We start from the raw sequence: 12,811 nt of genomic DNA, 5'->3' as shown, positions 1-12,811 counted from the left end.
ACATTTTGCAAATAAGTTGGACCCCGTCCATCAACTTTCATGAGAAGCAAAGAGTGTCATATGTGTAAATAGATGATTTGAGCTTAGTGCGTTTTGGCACGCTTTCACACCCTTCAAATCTTTTGAGCTGTATTAAGTACCAAGGAGAAATCTTCAACACATAAAAAGAACAAATATGGTAAGATGGGATCTCCTTGGTGTAGTCCATTTCCTTATTTCTTTCGAATTCATTCACTTCGACGGCTGGCGCTACGCTAGCTTTGCATGATTAGTCCGGCTAGCACTGCATTTCCTTAGTTGGATCCGCTCTTTTCTCTCTCGTGCAGTTGTTGCTTTCGGCTATTTATTCAGTCGTCAATCAGCATTGATCTGGGTTAGCTGGAATAATTTGTTTTGTTAGCTCACCACTAACTTTTATATGGTAGGAAACTATCGGAATACACCTCATCATCATTTCCCACCATCTCTCACGAAAGCCCATATTTGACATTATTTTCTCTAGAATTTATCGTAAGCCTTGTCCATATTTTACGGTCTATTAGGTCATACCTTGCAAGCGATTTTGTACATCACATTGCATAGACCAATATGGCATAAATATTTTAATTTTTTGTGCTCTTTTGAAATTAGAATGCTCACTATCTCATTCCACTTCTCAAACATTACGCCATCATTCATAAAGATTTTCACTTTTCTAATCGCATTCGACCCAATTGTATCCAAGTATTGCCTGTAGAAAAGTGCCGGGATCCCATCAGCTATTCAGCTGGAGCCTTGGTCTTGTAGAATAGAAGATACAAATATTGTAAAATATCAAGATACATGAGAAATCGAGATCGAGGTTCGAAAGAACTTGAGAGACTGAAGTATAGATTAGCTTTTCCAAAAAATACAACGAAGACGGTAAGGAGATCCCACAAGCAGGCAAGTGAGAAATGGTTGTGTCGTGCCGGTGTTCTTCCGTCCCTATGCAAAACAGCAAAAGGGCTTGAAGATATACATGACACAAGTGTGTGACGAAACCATGGCACATTTTAGTTCAATGTGTTAGGCGGTGTTTGGATCCAGTGACTAAAATTTAGGAGATATGTCGGGAGGATATTGTATGGGGTATTCAGATACTAATAAAAAAACAAATTACATAATCCGTCAGTACTCCACGAGACGAATTTTCTAAGCCTAATTAATCCGTCATTATCACATATTTACTGTAGCAAAACATTGTCAAATCATGAACTAATTAGGCTTAAAAGATTCGTCTCGTAAATTAGTTGCAAACTATATAATTAGTTTCATAATTAGTCTATATTTAATACTCCATACATGTGTCAAACATTCGATAAGACAGCGACTAAAATTTAGAAGGTGCAATAAAAAAAAACTTAAAAGAGATTGAAACGGACACCGGATGGATGAGGCCCCAGACCTCATATGCTAGTCGATGACAGCTAATTGACAGTCCTTCACCCCGCTTGTCCCTGCAACATCCTCGTTGGCCTCCGCCAATTTCAAAGGCCCCACCCCCGGTATAAAAGCGAATCCATTCCGTTAGTTTCCCACGCCCAGAAAAATATCGAAACGAGGACGAAAAATAGTAAGAATTACGGAAAAGCCCCCTCTCGAGTGTGTCTCCCTCTTCCGTTTCTCTCCTCCGGCCTTCGTCTTCCTGCTTCCCCCCGTCCGCCAATTCCCTTCCCCACCCAAAACCTAGAGCAAGGCTGAATGGCCCTCGCCACGAGCTCGCGAGAGACTCTGCACCGCCGCCGGTGACTGCTGATCCGCCCGCCCCTGTCGCGCCCGGCGGCGCCCGGGGCCCTGTCACGGAGGAGGCGACGATATGGCTTCGAGGCAGCACAATGCGCAGTTCCACAAATCCAAGACGCTCGACAACAAATACGTGAGGATTCTCGCGCCTCCCGCCTCAGATCCGGGCGGAATTCGTGTTCTGTTGCTGCGAATTTTGGGGTTATCCTACTCTCACTCACTGCGCCTGCGCGGGCGCGTGTGCAGATGCTTGGAGATGAGATAGGGAAGGGGGCGTACGGCCGCGTATACAAGGCGCTTGACCTGGAGAATGGCGATTTCGTGGCCATCAAACAGGTCTCGCTGGAGAACATTCCGCAGGAGGATCTCAACATTATAATGGTGAGTTTTTTTTTTTAAACTTATCTTATTATCATGCACAGGAACTGACGAATTGCGTGAAATGTGGTTTCGGGGGAGCTGTGGAGCTAACACACAACGGCTGCAGTGCAGCTATAATATGTAGTTTGAGCTATGCAGCTCGCCCTTTTGTAGTGTACTTTTTGCTGTGAGATTACATCCAAGGGCTAGGTTCTGCTAGCTTACTCATGTGAGTCGTAAGCAAGCTCCCTGTTTGGTAGGTTCAAACTTGGAATTACAGCAGAAGTCAAGGACACACGTTACTTGTGTTTTGGCATGTTAATTGGTCATGTAGCGAGTTGGTTATACGTTTGCTGATTGCGATCATATGGAACTTTTGACCTGTTAATTGTTTTATGTGTGGAAGATATGATACATATGGGTCCGTTTGGAAGACTGAATCGGTTCTGATTCTAGCAAAAAACTGTAGAATCCGTGCCAAACGCAGAAACGTTTCATGTTTGCTTCTTTGGAACCTGAAACGCCCGAAGGCTGGTTTCACATGGATTCTACTATTGCTACTGTGTACTAATGATTGTAATTTTTTAATTATAATTCTTTTCTAGTGCAACAAATTAAAATGGGTTGTATTGAAGTTTTTCTTCACCCACAAAAAGTTTAGAATTTTTTTGAAGCATAGTTCATTTATATGATTTTTTTAATTATAAAATACTCTTTTAGGAATCCAAATCTAGGCTACCATCCAAACAGTTTTGTGATTCTGATTCTTCACCCGAAACGTTTCCGGAGAGAATCTGGATCTGAAACGTTTCTACGAGAATATGGATCCCTACCAAACGCACCCATAGTTCCACAAAACATTTGTAGTCTGATATTCTATTGGGATCTCATAAAAACATGACTCATGACATAAAGGAGCGCTACTCTAGGTCCATAATGCATTTTCTTGATACAATTGGCTTGATTATCGCAGAATTGTATTATTTCCAAATTTACTACCTATATGACATTTACCAAACGCACCCATAGTTCCACAAAACATTTGTAGTCTGATATTCTATTGGGATCTCATAAAAACATGACTCATGACATAAAGGAGCGCTACTCTAGGTCCATAATGCATTTTCTTGATACAATTGGCTTGATTATCGCAGAATTGTATTATTTCCAAATTTACTACCTATATGACATTTTGAACCTCTCCAACTTTCCTGCAATTGATGGGTTTGTCTTTTGGCTACATAACTACATATAAGTGGATTGACAGCAAATAAAAGCAATGTGTAGGCTGACACGTGGTTCATCTAAATCTAATCTATAGTTGTATAGGTATCGTGTAAATTGTTAATATCTAAAATAGAACTTTATGTGTTGGTGTTAATTTTGTGAATTGCTTGCTAAGTTAGTTCTCTTTCATCATTTTGATATTGGTTTCATGTATCACCTAACGCTTGAAGTTGATCTTGAAATCTATGTGTATGGCTTGTTAAATGTTGTCCTTTGGAGCATATCTGATGCATCTGTCCTGAGCTTGTGAAATAACAACTTTAGTTGTTTGTTTATTTACCATATGGACATACTGTTGGACTTACTTGGCCACATATGTTATCAAGGACCATAGGATGTATTTTAGAACACTGGGTTTAAGGAAGTAATACATTTTTTGCATTCTTATATAACCATCCCTATCACTTTCTTATATAGCTCTTGTTGAAACATTTCCCCCTCTTTTTGGTGAATATTACTGTTTTCTGCAATTGCTCTTGTATTCCTGCAGCCTAGGGTTCTAATTAATTGTCTTTGTGCATGTTTAACGATTCTGCACAATGCTCTTCATGGTTTGCTGGTATGGTTTATGCAGCAAGAGATCGACCTTTTGAAAGTAAGTTTTGTTGTTTTTATGTTATACAGCTATAATCACATCTCTATTATTTTTCCTGTTAACTTGCACAAATTGATTTCTGTTATATTCCTTGTAATCAGAATTTTTAGATCTTTTGCATGCTCTACTGGTGTGTAGGTAGGAGTTGCTGTAGCTTATTAAAATTCATAAAGATCACACCAAATTCTTGCTTCGGTCTAATATATATACTGTTATACACTTTGAGGTGCTTATATTTCATTCTTTGATCATCATACCTAGTCTCTCCCTAAACATGTATAATGTAAGAGGTAATAGAATCTGGAAATAGTAATTAGTGTGGTGGGAAAGCTAAAACTATTTATTCTTGCAGTTGGTTTTAGTAGCTTCTATTGTTTCTGAAATTGAAAGCAGGACCTTGATTGTTTTATGCACTTATGCGGGACTCCAAATCTTTTTTTTTTTGTGCAGAATCTTAATCACAAAAATATTGTCAAGTATCTGGGATCACTGAAGACAAAGAGCCACCTCCATATTATTTTAGAGTAAGCATTGAAAATGTCTTCATAGTTGATACGAGGTAGGGGTATACAATATACATCTAGTGAATTTCGACATGGAAGTTCTAATACCATAGGGATAACTGCAGGTATGTGGAGAATGGCTCACTTGCCAATATTATCAAGCCAAACAAATTTGGACCTTTTCCTGAATCTTTGGTGGCTGTATACATTGCCCAGGTGCTTGTGGTGGTTACTGCAATACTAGTTCTTTTCTCTTTTCTCCTTATTTCATCTGATTTTAGTTTTTATGTGACCAGGTGTTGGAAGGTCTTGTTTATCTGCATGAACAAGGTGTCATTCATAGAGATATCAAGGGCGCAAATATACTGACTACCAAAGAGGTTAATGGCTGTATATTATTTGCCCTTTTTTTCTTTGTTTCAATAATTGAATTTGGTAAAAAAAAAATCTTGGAACACCTAGATCTGAATGTTGTAAAAAAAAAGGTGCAAGGACACTTATCTTGGAACTTGGAAGCAACCTTCTAATACCATAATTGGAAGCATAAAACCATGAAAACATGTAGTGACATGACTGATGCAGCGAAAAAAAAGAAACAAAGGGGCATCCTAGAGATAAAATCATAGACAAATAGTGGGCTAGCAGAGATTTTGTGAGCATGAATTGTTAATATGAAGTGTGTATCCCCCCTTAATTCTAAACTTGCAATAGAAACATAGCAGTAACACATTTTCTCTATATATCTTCATTTGTGTACCCTGCTTGTTTAGGGCCTTGTCAAACTTGCTGATTTTGGAGTTGCCACTAAATTGACTGAAGCTGACATCAACACTCATTCTGTGGTCGGCACTCCATACTGGATGGCGCCTGAGGTTGGCTATTGATTAACCATTTGTTGATACGATGTTTCTACTGAATTATTGTCCTCTATGCCACTTAGCATACTGGAGTAGTTTATTATCTTAATTTTGTGTGTCTTACTATTAAATGAGTTGAAGGTTGCCTGGTTCCATTGTTCTGTGGATGTAAAAGCTGTAGAATCAACAAAGACTAATGCAACCATTAATTTAACATTAATTCATCAGGTTGAACACCCATTTCATAGAAAATATAGCAATGTCTGCTTATGTGGGGGACAAATTGATTAGAACTTGGGGAAGATGATCATGAGGCCAATAGAACTTATTTACACCAATGTGTTACATTGTTCTGGAATTCCTATATGTATTTTCAATATTTTGTGATCATGGTTTTGCAAATGCATGCCAGTGGCACCACAAAAGTATAGATTTCTAAAGGATGTGTAGCCCAAGATTGACTAAACATATCTAGTCTAGGCTGAAGAGTTTTACTTACATATTCAACTAGGACAACTGGACTGAGTTAATTTGCAAATTCATATCACTGACTTGTGTTTCTTACTCCGATGATATTAATTGCTATGATGGCTACTATGGCCTTTCATCTTTCACCATAAAAAAATATATAATTGCATTTTAATACAGTCTAGGATTTGAGTTTCATTCATCATCTTATCAACACATGACTACATTATGTTTTTAATACAGTCTAGGATTTGAGTTTCATTCATCATCTTATCAACACATGACTACATTAGGTCATCGAAATGTCCGGTGTTTGCGCTGCTTCTGATATCTGGAGTGTGGGTTGCACTGTAATTGAGTTGCTGACATGTGCCCCGCCATATTATGATCTCCAACCTATGCCTGCACTGTTCCGTATTGTTCAGGTTGGTTGCATACAGCTGTTTCGATCTATGTTCATCTTTGCAAGTTACTCTTTATTCTGCTATGTGAGTATACTATTTATTTTGTATAGGATGTGCATCCACCAATACCAGAAGGACTGTCGCCTGAGATTACCGATTTTCTCCGGCAATGTTTCCAAAAGGTTCTCTGTCGTAATGTTATTTGAAGACTTCAATTTGTATTTCTTTAGTTACATGGTCTGACTTTAAAAAAAAAAAAAAACTTTAGGATGCGATGCAAAGGCCTGATGCAAAGGCATTATTGATGCATCCATGGTTGCAAAACTCAAGACGAGCTTTGCCTGCTTCCCTTCGGCAACCTACTCCATTGAGGTATAAATGAGAGTTTCCCGTGATAGTGAATAGTTTGATGAACAGATATACAGTCTAGAAAAGTACAGACATCATTGACTTTTTCTTTTGCTTCATAATATATCACTAGATTGGATGTTCATTGATTATTTGAATCTTCTTTCCATTGAGAAGACTTAAATTCTCCTCCTGTCGGTACAATCAGGAACATCGACGGGGATGATGAAGGTTCAAGAGGTGATAATAGCTCGGGTTTATGCGGCACACCAGGAGATACTCAAACAACTATTGCTTCTAATGTTGACCAGGTAACACTAGCAGGGTTTTTTACACATCATGTTTAGCTCAGGGATTGATCCTCCCAAATCTTCTGCAGTGCACCCACTATATTCTTATCCTCTGAGGCTTGCCAATTAAAATTTATTTTTATTTATGCTGCTCTAGGAGAATGGGAAAAAAGAACCAATTATGGACTCTGCTGCGCAAAATAAATCTGAAGGGCTTCATGATGGAAATTTAAAACTTACTGAGGGCAGTAGTTCAAACAATGTGGTGCCTATGAAAGATAATGTGGTCCTTAATAAAGATCCGACACTAGTTTTACATGAGAAGTTACCGGTGGAATCTTCATCTGGAGGTGCTGATTTGAATGGCAAAGTAATGGCACATGAACTATTGCAAGGTGGTCTGCCAAGTAAGGTAGAGCTGGAGGATAAAGAAAGTTCAAGTGTTGAGGATGGTGATGTGTTCTCCTTTCAGGCTGGAAGACAGAATATTGACTTCCAAAAGGTGAGATCTTTGTGCATAGCATTTTGACTTGAAGAAATCTTCTGTTAGTTCCTTAATCAAGAACTGTAAGGAGTCACTATGACGCACATGTTTGTATTTTATATTTTTATATGCACTCTACATATGCGTTCTTAATTCTTAAACAACCACTTGTTGTACGAGTGGAAGTTGGAAAAGCTGAAATAAAATGTAGGTAGGAGGAAATATACTTGAACTGCCTTATGTGTGTGAAGGAACATAATGGGATTATGCACGGTCCATTCGATTTGAGTTAGGTTACAATCGATCGAATGATGCAGCCACTAGGCTGCCACTTTGGTAAATAATTTTCAAATTTAGCTGTTCACATGCAACTATGAAACCATCATAACGCACATCTCCCACCTCTCATTCGTGAATCAATCTTGTTGGTTACTTGTCAATTGGTCTATAATACTTTCACTAGGTGAATAGTTGGCAATATTTACTCATTATCAAGGTCTTGAATTTATTTTATTTTTATTGGAAGTTCTTTAAATTGCCCTTGAATGTATCCTGTCTTGACAGGTGGTTGAACCTTCAGTTATTGAGGGGCCGAAACAGCTTAGTAGATTTAGTGACAAACCTGAAGATGCCTCTTTGGAAGACTTATTTCCACCAATCGATAAACGGGGAGATAATGGGGCTGAACCTTCGACATCAACTACTGTCCAAGAACTTCAATATAATGGTGTACACAATGAATTCGCGAAGGGGCTCAATGCCAGGGTGGAGAAGCAAAAAGAAAATGATATCGAGTCCATGAATGGTGGAAAACTAATTGAATTTGCCATGCAACTAGAAAATATTGATGCGTCGGTACTGCACAACACTACTGTTGCTCTATCTATGTACCTTTGATATTTAAAATAGATGAATTTCTGTTTATTCTAGCTCTGATTTCGATGGTATTGGCCAATTTTATAGGGTTTTGGTGAACATATTCCTGGAGAGAGTCTTTTCCCCCTGCAGGTGTGCCATGTCTAACTTCTATTACCATGATGCATTCTACAACTTTGGTCTGTGTTTGTGCAAATTGATGTCAATACTTTGGCATATGTAATGATGTCCACTAGGCTGTAAGGTGCCTTCAGGGCTCAAGGCGTCACTGACGCCTTGCCAAAAGCAGTGAGAGGGAAGGAAGGAACAAGCGGGAAGGCAACCGCTGGTTCCAGTGCTTGTCGATATGGGAGGGGATGGGGGCAGCATGCAGGCTGCTGGAACCATGTAAAGAGCTTGCTTTTGGGTCAGTGATGCTTGTTGCTGCTCCCCTCGCTCTGTTCAGAATACCACTGGTAGTGTGCCCTTACGTAGCTGCTGCTGGCGCTTAATCGTGGTGGGTGCAATGTGTTAGGTGTATAACAAGGCATGGACTATCTCTTTGAGAGGAGGATGGGCTAGAGTACCTAGAAAGGGTGACGAGCTGGATAGTCTAGGAAGGCAGTCTCTCCTCTTTTCTTGTGTTATTTTCCTTCTCTTGAAATGCTAATATGTGTATGGCGTCGTGTCACCTTAGCACCTTAAGTGCCTTGGCAATATGAGGGGGGTTGGTTTGCCATGCCTCGCCTTAAAACCTAAGAACGATGCTTTGGCAATGTTCTTGGCAAACCTTTACAATTCTATAAATGTACATGTTCTATATATGGCTCTGTCAGTTGTTCAATTCTGGTAATATGATTCTTGCAATTCTGGTGCAAAAGAATGCCCCTGTTGGTTGATTACATGATAAGTTTCTATTTGAAATATACGATACTTGCATTTGAAATGGACAGTATGTTGGATGGCTTATTTGCTGATAAACTTAACTGTTTACTGTCGTAAAAGAGATCGCCCCAAAACAATTAATTATTCCTACTCAGTACAGTGCATTTTTGTTTCATTTAGACTATGTCCTGCTAACCATACATTGCTTTCGTACAGTTCTAATTGCTAGGGTTTGACCTTGAAATACCTTTTGTTCTCTATTTTTGTAGTCTGTGGAATACAGCAAAATAGTAGCACAACTGAAACCAGGGGAAAGTGAAGATGTAATACTGTTGGCGTGCCAAAAGCTTCTATCAATCTTCAGTCACCGGCCTGAGCAAAAACAGATTTATATGACACAGAATGGTTTCCTCCCGCTGATGGAACTCCTTGAAATTCCTAAAAATCGTGTATGATGTTTCACTGTGGTTTTTGCAAACATTTTTTTCCTGGCTCTTTACACCGAATAGTTGGTTGTTTTGTTATTTATTTATTTATTTATTTATTTTTGCAGATTTTATTCTCAGTTCTGCAGCTTATCAACAACATTGTAAAAGATAGTACAGGCTTCCTGGAAAATGCTTGCCTTGTTGGCCTTGTAAGACTAATATTCCAGAGCAATTCATAACCTTCATGCTCTGTTGACTTTGTGGGAAAGATAGTTGATATTTAAAAGTTATCTGCAGATTCCAGTGGTGATGAATTTTGCAGAGCCAAATCGCCCAAAGGATGTTCGGGTGCAAGCATCCTTGTTTCTTCAGCAGCTTTGTCAAGCCAGGTCTTTTTCTTTCTCCGACATTATAGTTGATAGTTTCTGACATTTTTTAATAAAAGAGTGGAAGGGACAAATGTTTTGGTGTACTAATTTCCAGTTTCCATCTCCAGCACCTTGACATTGCAAATGTTCATTGCGTGCCAAGGGATCCCTGTTTTGGTAAGCTTTATGGAGCCTGACTATGCAAAATACAGGCAAGTCTGCTGGTTTAATTATTCCTACATATTTTTCCTCTGTATTAATTTGTTTTAAATGCTTGGATCTAACTAATATACTGGAAAATATTTTAAATTAGCAGGGATATGGTTCATCTTGCAATTGACGGCATTTGGCAGGTCTTCAAGCTCCAGCATTCAACTCCAAGAAATGACTTCTGCCGTATAGCGGCAAAAAATGGGATGCTTCCTAGGCTGGTGAATACACTACACAGCCTGAACGAAGCAACAAGATTTGCCTCAGTCTCAGGGTCAGGTGCTTCAGTAACACAGAATGGCTCAACCCCCCGACGAAGATCTGGCCAATTAGACCCTTCAGTTCTTGAAAGTTGCAAGGCACGGCTGGATCATCATCATTCATCTGGTTCTCTGCAATCTCTACAAGCAGATGCAGATAAGCACCATGTATTAATGGACTCCTCATCATCTCCTAGGTTCAGCGATAAAACCGGCAGTAACTTGGAGAGGAATGAGAACGACTTGGTTATTCGGCCACCGAGGCTTAGTGTTTCTGCCGGAAGGACATCTACAGACAGATCACCAAAGCACGTAGAACTAGTTTCAAATGGTCATAATAGCGGTCAAAATGACCAGGTCCGACCTCTACTGAGTTTATTGGAGAAAGAACCACCTTCTCGACATGTATCTGGACAACTTGATTATGTTCGCCACATATCTGGATTGGAAAGGCATGAAACCATTTTGCCACTATTACATTCATCGACAGAGAGGAAAACAAATGGTGAACTTGACTTAATGATGGATTTTGCTGGTACATTATTCTGTGCCCATTATTTCAGATGTTAGTCCTTAGCATATTGGTGCATCCTTCCATTGTGCATTCTGCTTTTCGCCTAAGTAGTTTGCTTTATGTTCTACTTTTCTCTCTTGAGTTTATATACTCTTTATCAAATGCTAACTTTTTCGGTTTTCGTTACACATGGACAAAGAAACCTAAAAATAGAATATTTCTATTCGAACCTTTCTTTACTCTTTATAAGTTTATATGCTATCATATACCACATTTGGTTATAGTTCTAACGTTTTATTATTGAGACTTCTTTATGTTATATATTTGTCTATTTGGTTTGCTTGTGGTTCCACTAAGTCCTTTTTCCCCAAATTAAGGTAGCTCCCCTATTAAAAGGAAGGAGTTCCTGGTTTCCAGTATTTGGATAAAACTAAAGAGAGTTACGGTATGACTATCCAGCACACTTTTGCATAATGTGATACACAAGTTAACGTGAAAGCACCTATGCTCTAGTAATCCAGTTACAGACCAAGTAAAAAGGAGAAACTCCTGGATTATAGATCTACAGTAGTTCAGGATCAGAGCTGACTGTTCACATCTCCTTAAAGTACTTGTGTACCTCGCTCAAGTTGGGTTTTCCAATATTCGAGTGTAGCATATGCTCTTTTTAGTGGTAAGGAGTGTGTCTACGAGTTTGCACACTTCCTGTTGGAGGGGTTCTGTTTTCGGACCAGTGCTTCCTCTCGTTCATACGAAGATGTGCAGCTCTCATGCGTATTTACTAAGTTTCTTTTGTGTAAATGACAAGTAATGTTGTACTTTATTGTAACACTCTAGCAGTCATTTGTGAACTGTAGAAACGATTTGGAGTACAGAAAGAATCATCCACTCCCTATTTGCAAAAGATGTGTAGCTTGTATTTATTTATGTGCAAATAGATTGGTTTTTGAATTTAATGCAGAGGTCTCTAGACATGGAAGGGAGAATGGCCATCTGGACTCTAGTATAAAAGCTTCAAATAGAGTTCATAGTATGAAATATGCACCTTCGGCAAGTGCCTCTAATGAAGGGGCATCAACTTCTGGAGCTGCATCGCAAACAGCATCTGGTGTGTTATCTGGATCAGGGGTGCTCAATTTAAGACCAGGGAGTACAACATCATCAGGCCCATTAGCTCAGATGTTCTCTTCCATGAGCGCAGATGTGGCACGTGAATATCTTGAGAAAGTAGCAGATCTTCTTTTGGAGTTTGCACAGGCAGACACCGTGGTAAAATCTCTGATGGCCAGCCAAAGCCTTCTTACAAGGCTTTTCCAGATGTTTAGCAAGATAGAACCTCCTATTCTCCTTAAGGTAAAAGTCTAAAACATTTAGTTTGTTCTGCTATGTACTTGTTCATGTGACTCAATTTCTTTGTGTTTGTGTTTGTTTGGTTATGGAACTATTTGTTCTTTTTGTGCAGATTCTTAGGTGCATTAATCATTTGTCGGGTGATCCTAATTGTCTTGAGACACTTCAACGCACAGATGCAATCAAACATCTGATACCGATTCTCGAGCTTCGTGATGGACCTCTGGTTTATCAAATACATAGTGAGGTGCGCAGTGTTTTTGTTAAAGACTTGCAACCAAGCATGATTACTAAGGAAAGAAATCCCACTAAGTAGCTTTTCAGGGCGTCATTTTCCTTTTTATATGATGAAACATTTGGAGTCAATAGTTTTGAAAATTAAGTTATGGCCCATGTTCTATATCTGCTGGAGTTGGTCTACTACATACTCTCTTCGTTTCAAATTATAAGACGTTTTGGCTTTTCTAGCAATGTATATAGACATGGTGTATATGTATATCTAAGTGTATAGCAAAATCAATGTATCTAGAAAAGCCAAAACATCTTATAATTTGGAATGGAGGGAGTATTATTCAAAGGGT

General features: G+C 39.0%; 1 pseudogene; it reads left to right on the top strand.

The window, feature by feature from the left end:
• The first annotated feature begins 1,563 nt into the window (after positions 1-1,563).
• LOC136497851 (MAP3K epsilon protein kinase 1-like) lies at positions 1,564-11,984 on the top strand (annotated as a pseudogene).
• The last annotated feature ends 827 nt before the right edge of the window (positions 11,985-12,811 follow it).

The sequence above is a fragment of the Miscanthus floridulus genome, chromosome 12 (genome assembly GCF_019320115.1).
Source record: "Miscanthus floridulus cultivar M001 chromosome 12, ASM1932011v1, whole genome shotgun sequence".
In the NCBI taxonomy this organism is placed as follows: domain Eukaryota; kingdom Viridiplantae; phylum Streptophyta; class Magnoliopsida; order Poales; family Poaceae; genus Miscanthus; species Miscanthus floridulus.
This window is presented reverse-complemented; position numbering and strand designations above follow the sequence as displayed.